General features: G+C 38.5%; 1 protein-coding gene and 1 long non-coding RNA gene across 8 annotated transcripts in view; both read left to right on the plus strand.

Annotated features, from left to right (window-relative positions):
• Window positions 1-15,434, plus strand: part of RGS6 (regulator of G protein signaling 6) — a 588,674-nt gene that overhangs the window by 90,987 nt on the left and 482,253 nt on the right. The gene's annotated exons all lie outside the window — the stretch shown is intronic.
• Window positions 1-15,434, plus strand: part of LOC145513243 (uncharacterized) — a 60,263-nt gene that overhangs the window by 6,857 nt on the left and 37,972 nt on the right. The window lies entirely within an intron of this gene.

The raw sequence follows: 15,434 nt of genomic DNA on the forward strand, positions 1-15,434 counted from the left end.
TCTTTAAAAAAAAAAAAATTTTATTTATTTGTTAATCAGGTCCCAGTGGGGCACTTAGGATCTTCCTTGCATCATGGGGGATCCTCTTTTGGGGTGCATAGACTCAGGTTGTGGTACAGGCTTAGTTGCTCCATGGCATGTGGGATCTTAGTTCCCTGACCAGGAACTGAACCCGTGTCCCTTGCACTGCAAGGTGAACTCTGAACCACTGGACCACCAGGAAAGTCCCATACTGGCTGTTGATGTTGGGATTCCATTGCTAAGTTGGGCAGAATTATATTTTGTTAAGAATCTCGTATCACTTGGGTGGATAATGTGTTGGATATAGATGTTGCTTAAAGTCACACAGCACTTGTAAACATTTTTGAGTGTTATATATAGCAGGAACCAATTTTTCATGCTCCCTCTTGCAGAGATTACTAGCTGGGTCTCCATCATGGAGGCCTACAGTATAGTTTCAAACAAAGCAGCACCTGCATAATCCTTGTCACCCAAAGCTGGCAAGTCTTGCCAGAAGCTGTATAATAGTGGTTTTGCTGATAACTGATACACATTCATCTGGTCATATGGCCATGTGAAAAAACTGAAGCCATCATTGTGTTTTGCTGTCTCAGACTCTTGTGTCTTCTGAATGTCATTCAACTCCTGGGTTTCTTGGTCGCAGAGGTCACCTGATGAAAGTTCCCAGGCTTATTCTGCTGGTTTCTCAAGTTTCATCCTTACAGAGATCCCTTCCTCTTGGGCAGTCTATGTACAGCATCCATAAGTGCTGTCTTTTGCTGCAGGCTCAGGGACTGAACCGAACTGCAATTGTGGTGGGGAATGGTGTCCTAATTCCTGCTAACTAGTGATATGATGTGATAAATAAGCTCCAATGCAATGCCTCGTGGAAGGTCCCCCAAACTCATGTGATGAAAAACATTTCTCTCTTTTTCTTTGGATAGAGAGAGGCGCTTTGGATAACAAAAGACCTGCAGTTCCTGGGACTGCAGATGGGAAGAAGAAGGTCAAGTGTTTTATTTTTTCTGTGATGAAAACTCATTACAAAAACTGAAAGTGAATGGTGGATATCAAATTTAAGCTAATGCTTGTGTTGAAGTTTAAGTAATGATGGAATTTTTTTTTCCTTGAAGAGGCCAGCAGTGTGATCGCAATGATAAAGCTACAGACAAAATATCTAGCCTTTTCTTGTCCTTTAATTCTTCATTTTGCCTGTTGTTCCCTCAGTCATTCTAGAGGGTTAAAAATAAGGAGTTTCAAGGTCCTTTGCATTATCTGGGAAGAAATAGAAATATCAATCAATATTAGTCTTTGATAAGCTAATGACACATGTTGTATTGTTAGAATAACTCAGAAAGAGTAGTAAGAGTGTATAATTTCCATGCCAATAGGTTGAAAACAAAATAATCAAAAATAAGCCAATGGGAATGAAGGAGAAAGAAAATTTGAACATTGGGACAAAAGCACTGCACACAATGGTAGATAAAATCCTAATATTTCAGTAATTATATTACATGTAGTGGACTGAATGTTGCAATTGAAAGACAATGACCATCAGAGTTTAAATTTAAGTTTTGAAAAATAAAAAGATGGCAAAATATATCATGCAAGGAGAGCAGGTATCCATGTTGATCATATCATGGACATGGTTGATGATGGTATGGATTTGTGCTTTATGTTGTATGAGTTTCTTGTAGGTAGAAAAAAGGATGAATTTTATGATTAACAGAAAACATTTCATAATTGTAGCTGATTTCTTTTTGTTTTTGATAAAGATATAGGTTTTGTTTTGTATCTGAAGAGGTCTTTCAACCATTATGTAAACTATGTACCATTATGTAAGATAAGTGGAACATAATATGTGTTTAAGCCATTGTAATTTAATTGGAAACATCTTGTGTTAACAATATCATTATCTTAATGGTGAAGGGGCAGGGAGAATGCAGTAGAAATCAGATTCCCTGGGGAATAGGCTCTACAGCCAAAGTAGAGTCATTTTTTTCCTGACCAGTGACTTAACTTATTTTTTAGTAAAACAAGTCAATGGTGTTTTCTAAATAAAGTAAGATTTAATTGGGTTTCTTTATAGCTGATGTGGATTTGGGTGCCTGAATAGGACTTGGGTATTGAGTTAGGAATCTTGAAAGGATAAGAAATAAGACCTTTAGCAACAAAAAATATCTAGGGTTTGAGATTAGTTAACATAGGGTACAAGATACACAGAGTTAGGTTGTAAATTTGTGGATAAGCATAAATAAATATATACTCCATAAATTAAAACATTGGCCCAATAGCTCCCACTTTTCATGGGGGCATGTTGATATGAAGTGATAATCTCTTCCTTCTGGAAGACTTTTAGTTCGCGAATTTTAAATGATAAGAGTTCCATTCTGAACTTTTTATGTCTGACTTCTATGCTTTTTAAGGAATGTTATTTTACCCATAGAGATAATCTATGAATGTATGCTATTTAAAAAACAAAGAGGTAGGAAAATTTCCTACCTATCCACCAAAAGATAATCATTATTAATATTTGGGGGTGTATGCTTTTAGTCTTTTCTCTAGGAATAAAATATAACAGAGATATACTCGTAGCATATATAATTTTATTGTATTCTTTTATACTAACCATTTAATGTAATTGGCATTTTTCTTATGGAGTGGAGATACTATATCAGTGTAGATACTATGGTGACACAACACCTGAAATCTTTGTTAACAAAGATTTCGTTTTTGCTCTTGTTACGTATCTAGTGTGGATCAGCAGGGAGACTTTGCTCACTCAAATTCAGGAATCTATGATGAGCTCAGGGATCCATGATGACTCTGATGGAGGCTCCGTTTGGACACAAGCATTCACAATCACCAAAGCAAAATAAGAGAATAGAGTCACTCTTGCACTGGATTTTAAAATCTTCCTAGAAAGGAAACACCACTTACATTCCATTGATCAAAGCAAGTAACATGGTCATATACTCATTTCTTATGAATTGAATAATAACATTTTAATGCTAACTTCAGAGAAAGTGAACTAGTGCAGTCCTGCTATGTGTCCAGGAGGAAGAGAACTGAAACATTTGGGAGCAGCTCTAATGAAAACCCCAAATGGCCATTGAAAACACTTTTTTAAAAGTGATTGGGATAATACTCCTGTGAACACTTGCGCTGTAGTTTACCGAGTTAACCCTTCTATTTACATTTCCATCTCATACTTTATTAATATTGCTGAAATGAACATATTGGTATGTCATCATACCTCCATCCTGCCCCCTTTTTGGGGTACTTGAATTAATCCTTATGGATTACAAACTAGATTAATTTCCATCTTACAGAGTTTAATGGCCAGTAGTATACCTACTTTGTAGCACTTAATTTCTGCCTCCACACTGTAAGTCTCATATAGGGATCATGACTCTTTTTTCTGTGCCATGTCCTCTCATTGGAACATAATAAATATAGATATTCATTGATGAAGGAAGAAATAAATTAGGAGAGAGGATGAAACTGTATCCTCAAAACATAAAATAGTAAAGCTATTTTAAAGGTTTTTTTCTGGGTATTAAGTTGCTTTCCAAAAAATTAAAGCAATGAATGTGTCAGTCAGCCAGGATTAGTCAACTCACTGCCTGTTGCTGTCATTGGTAATTTTTCTTTGCTAGATGGAAAGGCAAAAAAATAGTATTTAAGCATGTTTTTGACATTTTAATGGTCATGTCTTTGATTACCAATAAGACTATTTTTCATACTTTTTTCCTTTTGGTAAAAATCACATAACACAAAATTTACCATCTTAATGATATACAGTACAATAGTGTTAACTGTATGTACATTGTTGTGCAACAGATCTCTGGAACTTTTTCATCTTGCAGGATTAAAACTCTATATCCATTGAACACTTTCCCTCGCTCTTCCAAGCCCCAGACAACCACCATTTTGCTTTCTGTTTCTAAGAGTTTGACTACTTTAGATACCTCACAGAAAGAGAATCATTCAGTAATTGTCTTTTTATGACTGGCTTATTTCACTTAGCATAATGTCTTCAAGGTTCACCTATATGGTAGCATATGATAGTATTTTCTTCTCTCTTGAAGCTGAATAATATTCCATTGTATATATATATATATTTTTTTTTCTTTATCAATTCATCCATTGATAGACATTTACTTTGCTTTTACCTCTAGGCTATTGTGAATAATCTGTAATGAATACAAGTGTGCAGATATCTCTTTAAGATTCTGTTTTCAATTCATTTGAATATATAGGCAAAATATATAGATGTGTGATTGCTGACTCATATGGTAATTCTATTTTTAATTTTTTGAGGAATCTCCATAGCAGCTGTACCATTTTGCATTCCCACCAACAATGAACAAGAGTTCCAATGTCTCTACATCCTTGCCAACACTTGTAATTTTGTTGTTGTTTTTATAGTGATTAACCTAATGGATTGAGGGGTGGTAATATATCACTGTGGTTTTGATTCCCTGATGATTAGTAATAGTGAGCATCTTTTCATGTTTGTTGGCTATTTTAATATTTCTGGAAAAATGTATATTCAAGTCCTTTGCCCATTTTTATTTTTAATTTTTAAAAAATATTTATTTATTTGTCTGTGCCAGGTCTTAGCTGCGGGCATGTCGGATCTTTTAGTTGTGGTATGTGGGATCTATTATATTATAGTTCTCTGACCAGGAATCAAACCCAGGCCCCCTGCACTGGGAGTGCAGTCTTAGCCACTGGACTACCAGGGAAGACCCCTTTTGCTCATTTTAAAGATCAAGTTATTTGTTGTTGATTTTTAGGAATTATTTATATATTCTGGGTATTCTAGATAACCCCTTATCAGGTACATGGTTTGCAAATATTTTCTCCCATTTGGCAGGTTGCCTTTGATTCTGTTGTTCATTTCCTTTGCTGCACAGAGTTTTATAGTTTGATGTAGTCTTATTTGTCTATTTTAGCTTTGATGATCTGTGATTTTGGTGTCATATCCAAGAAATCATTGTCAAATCCAATGTCATATAGCTTTCCCTTATGTCTCCTAGGAATTTTATAGCTTCAGGTCTTACATTTAGGTCTTTAATTTACTTTGAATAAATTATTATATGGGCTTCCCTGATAGCTCAGTTGGTAAAGAATCCACCTGCAATGAAGGAGTCCCCGGTTTGATTCCTGGGTCGGGAAGATTCCCTGGAGAAGGGCTGGGCTACCCACGCCAGCATTCTTGGACTTCTCTTGTGGCTCAGCTGGTAAAGAATCCACCTGCAATATGAGAGAGCTGGGTTTGATTCCTGGGTTGGGAAGATCCCCTGGAGAAGGGAAAGGCTACCCACTCCAGTATTCTGGCCTGGAGAATTCCATGGACTGTATCATCCATGGGTTCGCAAAGAGTCGGACACAACTGAGCGAATTTCACTTTCAATTATTATATATGGTATAAGGTAATGGCTCAATTTTATTCTTTTGCACGTGGATATACAGTTTTCCTAGCACAATTTGTTGAAAACACTACTCTTTACCGTTTGTGTAGTCATGTAACCCATGCTGGAAATCATTTGAGCCTGTACCATAGGGTTTGTTTCTGGCTTGTCTGTTCTCCTACGTCACTCTATATGTCTGTGTTTATGTGAGTACCATATTGCTTTGATTACTGTAGCTATGTAAAATGGTTTTGAATTCAGGATGTATGAAGCCTCCAGCTTTGTTTTTCTTTCTCAAGAATGTTTTGGCTATATCAGTTCCTTTGAAAGTCCATATGAATTTTAGATTGTTTTTTCTACATCTGCAAAAATAGCCATTGGAATTTTGCTAGAGATTGCTTTGAATCCCTGTAGATCTCTTTGGGTCTTACAGGCATTTTAACAATACTTTTTTGTTGTTTAGTCACCAAGTCATGTCTGACTCTTTTGTGACCCCATGGGCTGTAGCTGCCCAGGCTCCTCTGTCTATGGTATTTCCCAGGCAAGAATACTGGAGTGGGTTGCCATTTCCTTCTCCAGGGGATCTTTCTGACCCAAAGATTGAACCCACATCTCCTGTACTGGCAGGCAGATTCTTTACCACTGAACCACTAGGGAATCCCTTTAACAATATTAAGTCTTCCAGTTCATGAATATGGAATGTCTTCCCATTATTTTCATTGTCTTTAATTTCTTTCAGCAATCTTCTTATAGCTTTCAGTGTATACATTTTTTTTTTTGCCCCCTTGGCAAAATATTTTATTCCTAAATAAAATGTTCCTAAGTATTTTATTGCTCTTAATGCTCTTGTAATTGGGATTTCTCTTTTAATTTCCTTTTTAAATTGTTTATTGTTAATGTATAGACTCACAACTGATTTTTTGTATATTGATTTTGGTATCCTGCAACTTTGCTTAATTTGTTTATTCTAATACATTACAGTATTATAGCATTCTGTATTTGTTAACATATTTAGAGAATTTTATATCTCAATAGACAACTTCATATTTTTATATGCTTTCATGTTGCTGTTTAGTGTCCTTTCATTTCAACTTGAATTAGCATTTTTTTGTATGGCAGGTCTAGCAGTAATAAATTTCCTCAGCTTTGTTTACCTGGGAAAGTTTTTGTTTCTTTTTTATTTTTGAACAACAGTTCTGCCAGATACAGTATTCTTGGTTGGCAGTTTATTTTAGCACTTTCAATATATCACCCCATTCTCTTCTGGCCTATAATGTTTCTGCTTAGTCACTGATAATCTTTTAGGAGCTTCCTGGTACATAATGAGTCACTTCTCATTTGCTGTCTTCATGTCTTCTCTGTTTGTTTGTTTGTTTTTTATTTTTGATAGTTTGATTATAATGTGTCTCAGTGTAGGCTCTTTAGGCTTATTCTTGTTGGAGTCCATTAAGCTTATTGAATTTGGATGTCTATTTTCTTCCTAATGTGGGAAGTTTTTGGCCATTATTTCTTCAAATAATCTCTCTGTCCCTTTCTATTAGCTTCTTCTGGGACTCTTATAATGTGTTTATTGGTACATCTGACATTATTCCATAAGTTCCTTAAATTCTCTTCCCTTTTCTTCTTTTTAAAAATTTTTATCATTTTGCTCCTCTGATTGGACACTTACAAATGACCTGTTTTCAAGTTCACTGATTCTTTCTTGTACTTGACTGAATCTGCTATTGAACTTACTCTAGTGAAGTTTTCAATTCAGTTACTGTATTTTCATCTTCAGAATTTCTGTTTACTTCTTTTTTTATGGTTTGCATTGTTAAAAATTTTAATTGGAACCTTATTACAGTATTGTGGTTTTTGCCATACATTGACATGAATCAGCCATGGGTGTACATGTGTTCCCCATCCTGAACCCCCCTCCCACCTCCCTCCCCATCCCACAACTCAGGGTCATCCCAGTGCACCAGCCCTGAGCATTTGTCTCATGCATCGAACCTGGACTGGTGATCTGTTTCACATATGATAATATACATGTTTCAATGCTATTCTCTCAAATCATCCCACCCTCGCCTTCTCCCACAGAGTCTAAAAGTCTGTTCTTTACATCTGTGTCTCTTTTGCTGTCTCGTGTATAGGGTCATTGTTATGATCTTTCTAAATAGTTTCTACGTCTTTGCTAGTATTCTCATTTTGTTCATTCATTATTTTCCTATTTCATTTGCTTGTCTATCTGTGTTCTCTTTTAGCTTATTGAACTTTTTTTTTTTTTACCATGCTAAGTTTTGAATTCCTTTTTTAGGTAGTCGATATATCTCTATTTCTTAAGATCAGTTCTGGAGATTTATTTTGCACCTTTGATTGAGCTATGTTTCCCTGCTTCTTCCTATGCTTTGTTGTTTTTGCTGGGATTTGGTCATTAAAAAATAAATACAAAAACAAACCCACCTATCCTAGTCTCTACAGACTGGCTCCATATAGGATATCTTCCCCCATCTCCCTGTCTAGAGAATCTGGAGACCCTTCCAACATTTTCTGGGATGCATCTTCTCTGGATTGGTGTATATAATTTCCCTATTAGAGCTGTTGTTTAGTTGTTCTGTCTGACTCTTTTGCGACCCTATGGACTGTAGCCCACCAGGCTCCTCTGTCCATGGGATTTCCCAGGCAAGAATACTGGGGACTTTCCAGGTGGTGCTGGTGGTAAAGAACCAGTCTGCCAGTGCAGGAGACATAAGAGATGTGGGTTCAGTCTCTGGGTTGGGAAGATCCCCTGGAGAAGGAAATGGCAACCCACTCCAGCATTCTTGCCTGGAGAATCCCATGGACAGAGGAGCCTGGTGAGGTAACAACCCATAGGGTTGCAAAGAGTTGGACACCACTGAAGTGATTTAGCAATAGCAAATACTAGAGTGGTTTGCCATGCCCTTCTCCAGGGGATCTTCCTGACCCAGGGACTGAACCCACCTCTCCTGCTTGGTAGACAGATTCTTTACCACTGAACCACCCAGGAAGCCCCCCAGTTAGAGAGATTTGCTTATTTATTTTTCTAAAGCTCATTATCTCTTGCTCTGTGTGGTGTTTCTTTGAAGTACTGCAGGTTCTTTGTTGCAGTGAGAAGCCACCAAGCTCTCCATTGTTCTTGGTAGCCCCCAGGCATCCTATTTATGCCAGTTCCCCATTAGTGCTCTGAGTTAGGCCCTCAGGTAGCCCCCTGAAAAGTCAGAATGTTGACTCTACATTTTACTTTCCTCTTTCCCTCTTGAACCACAAGTTGTGTATTTTCTCCTGACCACACTAAGCTATGCCAGGGAAAACCTGTTGAGGATGAAATACAACGGCTTTTTCTTACCCATTTTGATGAGACTGTTCCCAGTTTTGTGCTTTCTTGGAGTACTATGGCTTCTTAACTGGTTTCTGGAGATCTGATAAAGGTTCCTGAATCATTGATAAGTCATTATCTCATGGAGAAATAATACCTGGGGCTTCCTTTTCTGCCATCTTGCTGACATCATCTCTCAAGAAGATAAAATTTTATACCTATCAATGTAGGGCAGTGAAAAGGTTGTTTGTATTGAAAGTTTCCATGTTTCTTTCTGTAACTAATGGTAGAATTGCTGCTATCTTATAAGAATTTTAAATGGTGCTAGGATAGAATATCATTTTGTTGAAAGTAAAATCTGAAGGATTTTATGGCTTATTTTTGTCTATTCTCAAGAGTTTTAATAGGAAAAAAAATTCCTTTGATAATTTTAGTATTTGGGGGACCTCCTCAGTGATCCAGTCATCAAGACACAGCACTTCCACTGCAGGAGGCATGAGCTCAATCCCTGGTCAGTGAAATAAGGTGTGGCATATATATATATATATATAAATTTATATATACAAATTTTTTTAGCCATGCCCCATGGCATGTGAGATCTTATTATTTTATCTTATATTTTAAGTTGTGTTTATTCATGGTGTTTTTGCCTTCGTTTTCCACTAGGTTTTTATGTAACATAGTGGACCCAAGAGTATCTGTATTTGAGATAAGAAGTGAGGAAAATAAACATATACATTATCGTATGTAAAACAGATAGCCAGTGGGAATTTTCTGTATGACCCAGGGAGCTCAAATCTGGTGCTCTGTGACAATCTAGAGGGGTGGGATGGGATGGGAGGTGGGAGGGAGGTTCAAGGCAGGGGGACGTATGTATACCTATGGCTGACTCATGTTGATATATGGCAGAAATCAACACAACATTGTCAAACAATTACAATGCTTTACTTCCAATTAAAAATTAATAAATTAAAAAAAAAAAACAAAGCAAGAAGTGAGGAAGAGAAGTGAATCCGAGCAACTATATGAATAGTGCCCCACAGAGGTGTGCAACATGACAGCCTTGATTGGAATCCATAGTAATGAAAGAAGAAAAGAATCTCAATATACTTTAAGAGAAAGTCTAAGGGCTAAGATACAGAAGTCCAGGCAGATATGACCTGGTGAGTCCAGATTTTTTAGAATCAAAGCCTAGGATACACTGGCTTGGCCATGAGCACCAAATTCCATCCTGAAAAGTTTTCTACTTGACATTCCTGCACACTCCCCTGTGCCTGCCGCTTGAAGCTTCCTGTGGTGCGGGTAGGACACATATCTCTATATCTTGTGCAGACAGCACTCTCTACCTAGAATTCACTTCCTCATTGAGATCCTGGACTTCTTTCAATTCAGTCCATAAGTCTTCTCCTATAGAAAGACCTTTCTTATTTATTTCCTTCACCCATAGCAAACTAACTTGCCATTTTTGGGTCCCTGTGGTACACATTCCCACCATCTACTGCACATGCATGTATGACTGTGTAGAACTGTGGAAAATTCTTCAAGAGATGGGAATACCAGACCACTTTACTTGCCTCCTGAGAAATCTGTATGCAGGTCAAGAAGCAACAGTTAGAAGTGGACATGGAACAACAGACTGGTTCAAAATTGGGAAAGGAATATGTCAAGGCTGTATATTGTCACCTTGCTTATTTAACTTATATGCAGAGTACATCATGTGAAATGCCGGGCTGCATGAAGCACAAGCTGGAATCAAGATTGCTGGGAGAAATATCAATAACCTCAGATATGCAGATGACACCACCCTTATGGCAGAAAGTGAAGAAGAACTTAAGAGCCTCTTGATGAAAGTGAAAGACGAGAGTGAAAAAGCTGGCTTAAAACTCAACGTTCAAAAAACTAAGATCATGACATCTGGTCCCATCACTTCATGGCAAATAGATGGGGAAACAATGGAAACAGTCTCAGACTTTATTTTAGGGGACTCCAAAATCACTGCAGATGGTGACTGCAGTCATGAAATTAAAAGACACTTTCTCCTTGGAAGAGAAGTTATGACCAACCTAGACAGCATATTAAAAAGCAGAGACATTACTTTGCTGACGAAGTTCCATCTAGTCAAAGCTATGGTTTTTCCAGTAGTCAGGTATGGATGTGAAAATTGGACTATAAAGAAAGCTGAGTGCTGAAGAATTGATGCTTTTGAACTGTGGTGTTGGAGAAGACTCTTGAGAGTCCCTTGGACTGCAAGGAGATCCAACCAGCCCATCCTAAAGGAAATCAGTCCTGAATATTTTTGGAAGGACTGATGTTGAAGCTGAAACTCTAACACTTTGGCTACCTGATATGAAGAACTGACTCATTGGAAAAGATCCTGATGCTGGGATAGATTGAAGACAGGAGGAGAAGGGAACAACAGGATGAGATGGTTGGATGGTATCACTGACTCAATGGACATGAGTTTGAGCAAGCTCTGGGAGTTGGTGATGGACAGGGAAGCCTGGCGTGCTGCAGTCCATGGGGTTGCAAAGAGTCGGACACGACTGAGTGACTGAACTGAACTGAACTGCACATGTGTGTCTGTCTCTCTTTCCATACTAAATCATGAACTCTCTGATGGTCTAGCTCATTACTATGTTACATGAGCCCAATACAATGGACTTTCAAATAATCAGCATTTGACAATTTATTTATTGAGACCTACAGTGTTTTGACACTCTTTTAGCCTCTAGGGAGTCACTGTGAATCAGGCAAAGGTCTTGCCTCACGGGGCAATAACCACACACATAAAATAGCATCAGAGAGTAATAAGCACCTTGAGGAAAAATAAATCCAGATATGGAGATTGAAGGTGATGAGGGCAGGAGAGGGGGTAGTTAGTGGGGAGGAAGGAAGCTTTGGGGTAGGGTGGTCAGCAAAAGCCTCTCTTAGGACATGATGTTTGGATACTTGCTGGAGAAACATGGAAGGAAAGTTCAGAAAAAAATGAGGAGAAAAATGTTAACTATGAGATTTCTTCTTAGAGAGATTTAATCTATTTGTTTGGAAAAAAATGTGTTGGTCGGCCAGTTTGAAGTAGCAGATGGGGCCTCCATAGCGCTGACTCAGAAAGATGAAGAGGAGCTGGTTTGGCCTGGAAGCACAGTGGGAGGAGCAGACACAGGGGAAAGAGGGAGGCCTAGCAGGGGGCATATGGCCCTCTGTGTGGCCCCCACCCCTAGTCTTCAGTGAAGTCTCTGGACCTATGAACTGCTTGGTGGGCACTCAGAGAAACAGAAACAGCACGTGAAGTTGTAGGAGCCCAGAGTCAGACAGACCTTGGCTGAGACTCAGGCAGGCAGGTTGAGACATAGGCAACCCAGAAGCAGATCTAGAGAGTTAAATGGAAGACCAAAAAGTAGCAGTGGAAGCTGGGAGGAGGGTCCATGGAAAGTCAGCACTGCCCAGCAGCTCCTGTAAGGATAATTTCTAAATTTAAACCAAGCCACTCTATCTACTTAAAAGTCTGTAACATTAGTACTCAACCCCAATGTGAACTGCCAGCTTGCTTCTGTCTTGGCTTCTCCTTAACCACATAGCATCTTGACATGTTCTCAGAGATCTTGCTGCTCTAGGGAGTGAAAGCAAATGCTGCTGTCTTAATCTGTGGTGACCGTGGTTCTGGGCAAATCCTAGAATGTGTGCTGTGTGTGCCTTTGTGAGTGTGTGTCTGTGTGTCTGTGTGTTGGTGGGTGAGTACTGGGAAATTCAAACTGTCCTCCAAAGAGTCTGGTGGCAGTGAAGTGCTTGGACGTCTTAGGTCTCTCTCTCTTTTTTTAAATTAATTTATTTATTTTAGTTGGAGGCTAATTACTTTACAATATTGTGGTGGTTTTTGCCATACATTGACATGAAGCAGCCATAGGTTTACATGTGTTCCCCATCCTGAACCCCCCTCCCACCTCCCTCCCCATCCCATCCCTGTGGGTCATCGCATTGCACCAGCCCTGAGCATTTGTCTCATGCATTGAACCTGGACTGGCATTCTGTTTCACATATGATAATATACATGTTTCAATGCTATTCTCTAAGATCGTCCCACCCTCACCTTCTCCCACAGAGTCCATAAGACTGTTCTTTGCATCTGTGTCTCTTTTTCTGTCTCGCATATATGTGAGATAGGTCTCTCTTTTTATGCCTCAGAATCTCAATGACATCATCCATTCTTGGTAACACAGATCAAAATGTTAGTTGACGTTTTCTCTGCAGAGTATCTATTTTTTTTTTTTTCAAATTGCTACGCTAGTATGAGAGACAGATTTATCCCTTGAAAATTTTTTTTTCACATGATTATGGCTGTAATGATGAAATTTCAGCTTTTGACTTTTAGGTATGGACATATGCACATCTCTCATTTTCTTTAATTGCTTTTTTAAATTCCCATGTCCACTGCCTAGTTTTCATCTTATATTTGGTAACCTGAAACATTTTATTTCTAAAATTGCTCCTCTTAATTATATAGCATTTACATGGCTTATGATAAAGACATTAATTAGGAAGAGTCTAGGATCCAATTCCTAGTGTTTAAAGAGTAAGTGACTTATTTTGGCTGATGTGGGTAGAGGAGGTTGACAAGCTTCAGTATGCACCGCGTGAGTGTGTGTCTATGAACAGTTCCTCCATCCCCCTACATCTTTCTCCTCTTCCTACTTCTATTCCTTATACCCCCCTCCTCCTCCAAGGAGTTACACTGGCATTAGAAATACCCCTTAATGACTATACTTTTCAGATATTATCTCAGAACTTGCTACCTAATTGCAGAGAGATTCTAGGACAAATGTCATATGGAATCAGACCCTGAGCTCGGATGTGGAAGAAATATATTTCCCTCTATTGAAATCATACTAACTTTCAGCCATGCTGAGCAACTCATGACTCCTGATATTAACAAATAATAAAAATTGGCTGTACATAATAACATCTTTATTCACCTAGTCTCATGGCCATCTGATTTTGTTAGATGATCCAGTTGCTGAAAAATGCACCAGGATTAATGTTCAAGTAAGTAAATCCCTGTTTTCTTTACAGTAGATGCTTTCTATCCCAAATACCAGCTCTAGTAGTCATTTGGATAGGCACTTGTTCCTATGACCTTATGTTATAATGTAAAACTAGTGCTGTGGCTGCCCCAGATAATACTCTACTTTGGCAAACTCTGATATCTGGAATTTATTCGTAGCTGCTTTCGATTGTTAAGCCAGAGACGTCCATGATTAAACTGTGTTGTTTCTGGAAAGAGTGATGGAATCAACAGAAATGGCTGTTACTCAGTGAATACTTACCATGTGCAAGGTCCTGACCAAGAGCTTCATGTGCCTTTTTTTTTTTTAATCCTCACAACAGACTTGGGAGGTATTATCCCCCCTCTGCACATGAAGACACAAAGATCAAACAGCTTAATAAGTGGAGCTGGTAATAAGTCCTGTTATGGCACTAGCATTTATTAACTCCATCCTATAGACCCTTTTGTTTAAGTTGTTTAGCCAAGTCACATGACTACTGTTGGAATGAGGCAAAGGAGAGGTAAGTGATGACTGAGGACACAGAACAGAGAAAGAGTCTTTTTTTTAATTTATTAAAAAACTTTTTTTTAATAAGAGACACAGATGCATAGAACAGTCTTATGGACTCTGAGGGAGAAGGTGAGGGTGGGACATTCTGGGAGAATAGCATTGAAACATGTATATTATCATATGTGAAACAGAACACCATTCCATGTTCGATGCGTGAGACAAATGCTCAGGGCTGGGGCAATGGGATGACCCAGAGGGATGGGATGGGGAGGGAGGTGGGAGGGGGGTCCAGGAAGGGGAACACATGTAAACCCATGGATGATTCATGTCAATGTATGGCAAAAACTACTACAATATTTTAAAGTAATTAGCCCCCAACTAAAATAAATAAATTTATTTAAAAAAAAAACTTTTTTTTAATGTGGACCATTTTTAAAATCTTTTTTGAATTTGTTACAGTATTGCTTCTGTTTTATATTTTGGTTTTTTGGCCAAGAGGCATGTGGGATGGATCTTAGCTCCCTGACCAGGGATCGAGCCCACACCCCCTGCGTTGGAAAACAAAGTCTTAACCACTGTGCAGCCAGGGAATTCCCAGAGAAACACGCATTCCTATAGGAGTGTGAATCTGGAGCTAGTTGAGGTAATACCTAACAGATGTGGCAGCGGCAGTGGTTAAAAGGCTTGTTCCAAATGTAATATATGACCTTTGCCTTTCCATCATGGTCTGAGTCTGCAGGCTTCAGATGGGGAGGGTATCGCCTCGTATGTGTAAAGCCCACCATTGAATTAAGCTGACACACAGTACCTGGAAAAGAATCTCAAATGTTTCTGAACCAGGAGTTCTCCAGGCAAAGTGATTTGAACTGAGAAAATGTTGATTCAGATTTTTTCCTGTAGTCACACTTCCAAACAGGTCATCATGGCGTGTCCTAGGGTAAATGATAGCTAAATTATCCCCCAGCTTTAAATGTTTTCACTTTAATGGGGCTACCAGGTGGCACTTTAGCCCTGATTTTCCATCACGCTTCAGAACTAGACTTTTTTCTTAGTCTCTGTCTTAGGATTATCTAAGTTAGTGAGGCCCTCAAAACATTTCTTCAGTTATCACAACTCCTGTAGTCTTTTCTTGGCCATAAATGAGTC

The sequence above is a fragment of the Giraffa tippelskirchi genome, chromosome 7 (genome assembly GCF_054371585.1).
Source record: "Giraffa tippelskirchi isolate mGirTip1 chromosome 7, T2T-mGirTip1v1.2.pri, whole genome shotgun sequence".
In the NCBI taxonomy this organism is placed as follows: Eukaryota; Metazoa; Chordata; class Mammalia; order Artiodactyla; family Giraffidae; genus Giraffa; species Giraffa tippelskirchi.